Here is a 6530-nt window from a genome sequence, read left to right as displayed (position 1 = left end):
GGCTTTAAGGATACAATTGATTTTTGTATATTGATATTCTGTGACCTTACTATGTTCACTTAGTTCTAATCAAATTTTTTTGTAGAATTTTTGGTATTTTATCAAGACTGTCATGTTAGCTGTGAACAAAATCGGTTTTATTTATTCTTGTCCTATTGATGTGGTTTTATTCTTTGTTCATTATTAAACACAGTATGTATGTTACCTGATGTGTATGTTAGGTTTATTATAGATCTCTCAGTCAGGTTGAGGACATTCACTTCCATTTCTAGTTTGCATAAATAAATATATATGAATTTTGTTAAAGAAATGTTTCTTTATCTGCTGATATGATCATGTGGTTTTGTATCTTTGTCAATGAGGTGAATCACCTTGAGTTTTTTTTTTTTTTAGAAGTAAAAGAAAAAATATTTTATTAGGAAAAAAAAAAGTAGGCTTGGGGACAGAGGATTGGGGGCCTTCAATGTCCTGGTGGTAATTCTGTCCTTTTCAAATGTGGACAGTGACTTCCATGTCTGACACTGTATCCTGATCCACAGCATTCAGCAAAAAACTCTTCTTGAATTTGCTTCTTGAATTTGAGTGTCATCCTTGTGCAGGGGCCATGCTAATCCCTGTATCTTTACCTTGATTGATTTTTGACTATTGAACTGACTTTTTTTTTTCTTTGGAGATGAAACTCACTTGGTCATGTTATATTATCTTACACGTTATTGGTTTCTATTTGCTAATGTTTGGATGTGAATTTTTGTATTTGTGTTTATGAGGGATATTGGGTCTATGATTTTCATTTCTTAAGATGTTTTTATTGAGTTTTGGTATCAGATTAATACTTGCCTTTTAAAATGTGTTATTTCTTCTATATTTAGAAACAGTGCCCATAAAATTGATATGATGTCCTACTTAAATGTTTAGTATAATTTTCCATTGAATCCATCTGTGGTTGGAGTTCCCATATGGGAAGATTTTTAACTGTTTCTTATTAAACACAGGGCATTCAGTCTATTTATGGTGAGCTTTGGCAGTTTGTTTCTGTCAAAGATTTTGTATTTCACCTAAATTATCAAAATAATGAGCATGGATTTTTGTAATTTTATTTAAGTATATTTTTAATATTTGTAGTGTCTGTAATGTTACCCCTTCATTTATTCCTTATATTGGTTGTTTGTGTCTTCTCTCTATTGTATTTATTTCTTGGATTTCAGAGCTTGATAAGATTTACCAATTTTTTTTTGAAGAACTGGCTTTTCATTTAATTGAGTTTTCTTATTTGTTATTCTTTTGCCAGTTTTGTGTCTTGTGCTCTTGTATTTCATTTTCTCCCTTGCTCTTGCTTTGAAATCAATTTGCCGCTCCTTGTCCAGCCTATTAAGGTAGAAGCATAGTTCATTTATTTTAGAAAGTTCTTCTTTTATAATGTAAATCTTTAATGCTATACATTTCTTTTTAAAGATTACGTTAGCTGTATTCCATACATTTGATATATTGTGCCTTTATGTTCATTCTCTTCAAATTTTTTAAAATTTTTTCTTCTGTCTTTCTCTTTCACCCATTGGTTACTTAGAAGGGAGCTAATTCCCAGGGTACCTGAGTAGCTCAGTTGGTTGAGCGTCAGACTCTTGGGTTAGGCTCAAGTTGTGATCTCACGGCTCTGTGCTGACAGGGCAGAGCCTAGTTGGGATTCTCTCTCCCCCCCCCCCCCTTTCTCTTTCCCTCCCCTGTTCTCTCTCTCTCTAATGAATGAATGAATGAATGAATGAATGAATAAAAATTTAAACAAGGGAGCTAGTTTTCAAATATTTGAAGATTTTCCCAATATATTTGTTACTTCACTGCAATTCAGTAAGACCAAATAGACCTGTAATGACTAGACTTTTAAATATACATTTTTTTAAATTTTATGACTCACAATATAGCTTTTCTTTCTGAGTATCTCATTTGCACTTGAAAACAATGTGCATTTTCTGTTCTCACTAAAGAGGGGTTATAAATGTCAATTAGGCCAAATGCTTTGATATTGTTGTTTATATTTTGTTCATTCAAGTATTGAAAGGGGAATATTAATGTCTCCAAATATAATTGTGGATGTGTAATAGTACTTTTAGTGCTATTAGTTGTTGCTTTTTGTTTGCTTTGTTATGAGATGTATGCATATTTAGGAGTTATATATTTTCTTGGGGAATTGTCGTCTTTATCATTTTGTGATGTCATTATTTAACTCATAAACGTCCTTGTTCTGAAGTCTACTTTATGTGACATTAATGTAGCTGTTACTGCTTTCTTTCCATTTCTACTTGCAATGATATGCTTTACTTTTTAGCCTATCTCTGTCTTTATGTTCATGTGGTTCTATTGTACGCAGCATATAGTTTGGTATATAGAAAATATCCAAAATATGTCCGTCTCTGATTTTAATTGACTCTTTTATGTACTTTGAATTACCTTCAAAGTAATTATTGAGGGTGGATTGAAATCTGCCATCTTGCTAGCTGTTTTCTATTTGTTCCATCTGTTCATTTTTCCTCTTTCTGTGCCTTATTTGATATTAATGATTTTATTATTTTGATTATCCCCACCATTGACTTCTTTCCACATTAAATAATGGCCCTGGGTTTGAAAATATCCACCCTTTGTTAATCAGTTTCTACCTTTACATGAAATTATGTCAGCTCTACATGTAGTATAATTACCTTATAAGGGTACACTCAATTTTTCCTTTTTTGTACTATTATTGCTATACATTTCCTTTTTTATACATGCTACAAACACACAATACATTACTATTAATTTCGCTTTAAACATTCAGTCACCTTATAGAAATAGTAGTATAAGTTCCAGTGCACATTATTAATAGGGTAGATCCAAATTTCTGTCTTGTATTAACTCTTCCGTCTGAAATACCTCCTTTAACATTATATAGTGCAGGCCTATTGGCAATATACCCTCTTAACGTTTTGCCTGATGGTTAGTCCCGTCTTCAACTATGTAAGATTTTTTGATGAATTTATAATTCTGATTGAACAGTGGGTTTTTTCTTTTCAATATTTAAATTATTTAAATTATCACTATTTTTAAAATATGTCCCATTTTTTCTGACTTCACCAAGTGTCTGATGAAATTCACTGTCAGGTAAACAAGGGCTTATATTTTACTTCCTTTTGAAGGTATCTGACTTTCCTTAGTTTAGGGTTAGTTGATTGTCCTGTCACCTTGGTTCTCTGATGGATTTAAGAGAAGTTATGAATCTGAAGGCTGTCCAGAGTTTGTTGGTTGCGGTGGTGGTAGGATGGAAATGATACTTATCAAACTCCATCCTAAGTGAAAGCCAGAAATCAGTAAGTATTATATTATTAAAAGTTAACTGGATTTTCCAAGAAGATACCTATGAAAAGCATTTCACCTTTAGCTACTCATGCTTTAACTAGAGAATAAAAGTTCACTTTCTTTTCACATCTGCAGTTCAAACTGGAGAGATAGAGGAGCTGCTGGGTGGCTCAGATAGTCAAGCGCCGGGCTCTTGGTTTTGGCTCAGGCCATGATCTCACGGTTTGTGGGTTCAACCCCTGCATCAGACTGTCTGCTGTCAGCACAGACCCCACTTTGGGTCCCCCGTCCCCGTCTCTATCTGTTCCTCCCTTGCTTGCAGCCTCTCTGTCTCTCTCTCTCTCAAAAATAAACATTAAAAAAACAAAAAAATCCGCACAAAACTGCAGATAGAGAACAGCTTGTCCTCCTCCATGTAATGACCTTTGTTTGTAGATTGATTTCCTTTCAGTTGCTTGATACGTTCAGTAAAGCGAAAAAAGTGCAATGTCATAGTATTTATTACATAAGCAATGGATTTATGAATGTTACATAAGTAATACTAGCTTTCAACTATTTAATATAATATGAAGTCTCAGAACAACGTTCATACTTGCACTCCACTTTCTTCTGAAAAAAATTAAACCTAAGAATTGAACATCAGGTAGTAAAATAGTAGTACCCCGTACAATAAATTTTTTAAGATGTCCTGTCATTTTTTGGGAGCACCAAACTTTTTTTAATTTAAATATATTAAATTTATTGTCAAAGTGGTTTCCATACAACACCCAGTGCTCATCCCAAAAGATGCCCTCTTCAATACCCATCACCCAACCTCCCCTCCCTCCCACTCCCCATCAGCCCTGTTTGTTCTCAGTTTTTAAGAGTCTCTTAGGAAGCATCAAACTTTTTATTCACCTTTGTGGATATTCAAAAATTGGATAATATAATCTATTATATATTTTTACAGTCTGAGAAACGTGTGTTTGTCAAACCCAGGAAGTTAATAAATTTCATTCTTCCTCATCCATGTTTTCCCTGATCTGTGCTATATTGTAGTGGTGAAATCAGTAACAAAGAATTTATGTTTCCTATGCTCTTGCCCTAAAGCTAAGAAAAAGAAAAAAGAAAAAAAATGTTTAAAAACCTATTGTTAATAGAATATTTTAAAAAATATGTATGTTATACTTCACCAGTGGTTATAATATTAATTCAACCTAAGGGGGTAAAGAGTTCTGTTTTTTCAAGAATGGTGATGACTTCTGATATTGCCTTTTGCATCATTTACAATAAGCATCACTAAACCATAGCATTATATGCATAAGGGTACAGTATCTTGAATTATTTAATACACTATATTTATACAAGCAACCATATGGATGAGTTCCATTTTTTATTATATAAGCCTTAACTTTTGTTCTTTAAATTTTTTATCAGTGTCATTCAGTATAAAGAGTTTAAACACTTTCTTTAATAAACTGGTGAGGGAACAAATATTCTGCACATTTTTTTGCATTCTCTTAAAAATAGTAATCACATTTTATTTTAAATTCCAAAGGAAACAAATATAATTTAATTTTTCACTGGTATATCATAAAATATATCAAATTTATCTTGTGGGATGGGATAAAAATTTTATACAAATATGACAATGGAACATTTGGTATTCAGAATTCCACTGGGACTGCTTTTGTGTATTGCATAGAACTTTTCTGATTAGACATAACCAAGTGATTCTAATTTGTGAAATTTTCTTAAACTTAACAGCTGCCTCATTTTTAAAATGTGCCTCGCTAGACTCATCAGTATGAAAAATGTCAGAAGATAATTCATTTTGGAAATTGAGATTGGTGGCTCCTCTTTTCATAAAAATGAGGACCTCACCATATTTTGAAATAGGTATATTTTTTACATGTATACTTTGGAAATGGTCACAGTATTAAAAGTTGGACTACATGAATGTTCACAATTTGGAGATGCTGAAAAATGTTAGTTTTTTATTATTGTATTTCATCCTATTTATTATCCCTATTTATTATTCTATTAAGCATTAAATTCACATCATTGTGTCTAGTTTCAAGAAGCAAAGCAAAATAAACACATTAGATGCATATTCTATCTTCTCTCTACAATGTTGTAAGTAATTAATGTAAGTTTGGTTTAGAAAAAATGCTCATACGAAGTCATAAACAAAGGAAAACATAACTACCCAATTAACCAAAAATGTATCAAGTGGGCCTATGTCAGTCGCTTGGAAAATGAAATGGAAAAAATAGCTCCAAGCATAGGGCAAAATATAAAGAACTGTAAATCTGAAATGAGAAGGCTAGGAACTTAGATGATAAATTCAGAAAATAACATGGAACAAAATGGAACAGAAGTCAGTAATTACAGAAGATATGGGAGAAAATTCCTTGAGATTAGTGAGAATCCGATTCTGCAGATTGAAATCTCATTAAATTCTGGACTAGATTTATAAGAAAACAAATGTTCCTATGCATATTGATAAAATTCCAGATATCAAAACAACAAAAATTCATATTAGTCTTGTAAAGCTTCCAGGCAGAAAGTGCAAGTTTCATACAAAGAAAAAAAAGTCAGACTAGTATTGAGTTACTCCTTTGCCACTCTTGATATAAGAACACAGACTAAAGAAAGAATAGAGCTATAGCCCATAAATGCTGTAACCAACCAAGGTAAGGATATATTAAAGATATGCATGAATTTAGAAAGCATATTATCTATGTACTACTTCAGAACCCATTTTGAAAAAAACATCACCCCCATGAATAATAAAAAATTTAAGGGCACCTGAATGGCTCGATAGGTTAAGCTTCCGACTTTAGCTTGGGTCATGGTCTCATGGTTTGTGAGTTTGAGCCCCACGATGGGCTCTGTGCGGACAGCTCAGAGGCTGCTTCAGACTCTGTGTCTCCCTCTTTCTCTGCTTCTCCCCCACTTTGTGCCATGTCTCTCTCTCTCTCTCAAAATAAATAAACATTAAAAATTTTTTTAAACACGTTTTATTTTTCATTTTTTTAAATCTTTAGTTTTGAGAGAGAGAGAGAGCATGAGTGGGGGAGGAGAAGAGAGAGAGAGACACAGAATCCAAAACAGGCTCCAGACTCTAAGCTGTCCATACAGAGCCCAAGGTGGGGCTCAAACCCACAAACCACAAGATCATGACCGGAGCCCAAGTAGGACACCTAACCAACTGAGCCTCCCAT

General features: G+C 33.0%; 1 non-coding gene across 1 annotated transcript; it reads right to left on the bottom strand.

The window, feature by feature from the left end:
* Window positions 1-547: 547 nt before the first annotated feature.
* LOC132682569 (U6 spliceosomal RNA) lies at window positions 548-655 on the bottom strand. Its single transcript, XR_009611748.1, has one exon. It is a non-coding gene; the product is annotated as a U6 spliceosomal RNA (small nuclear RNA).
* Between the last annotated feature and the right edge of the window lie 5875 nt (window positions 656-6530).

The sequence above is a fragment of the Panthera onca genome, chromosome A1 (assembly GCF_046562875.1).
Source record: "Panthera onca isolate mPanOnc1 chromosome A1, mPanOnc1 haplotype 2, whole genome shotgun sequence".
In the NCBI taxonomy this organism is placed as follows: Eukaryota; Metazoa; Chordata; class Mammalia; order Carnivora; family Felidae; genus Panthera; species Panthera onca.
Note: the sequence above shows the minus strand (reverse complement) of the source record. Positions and strands in the feature narration are given on the sequence as shown.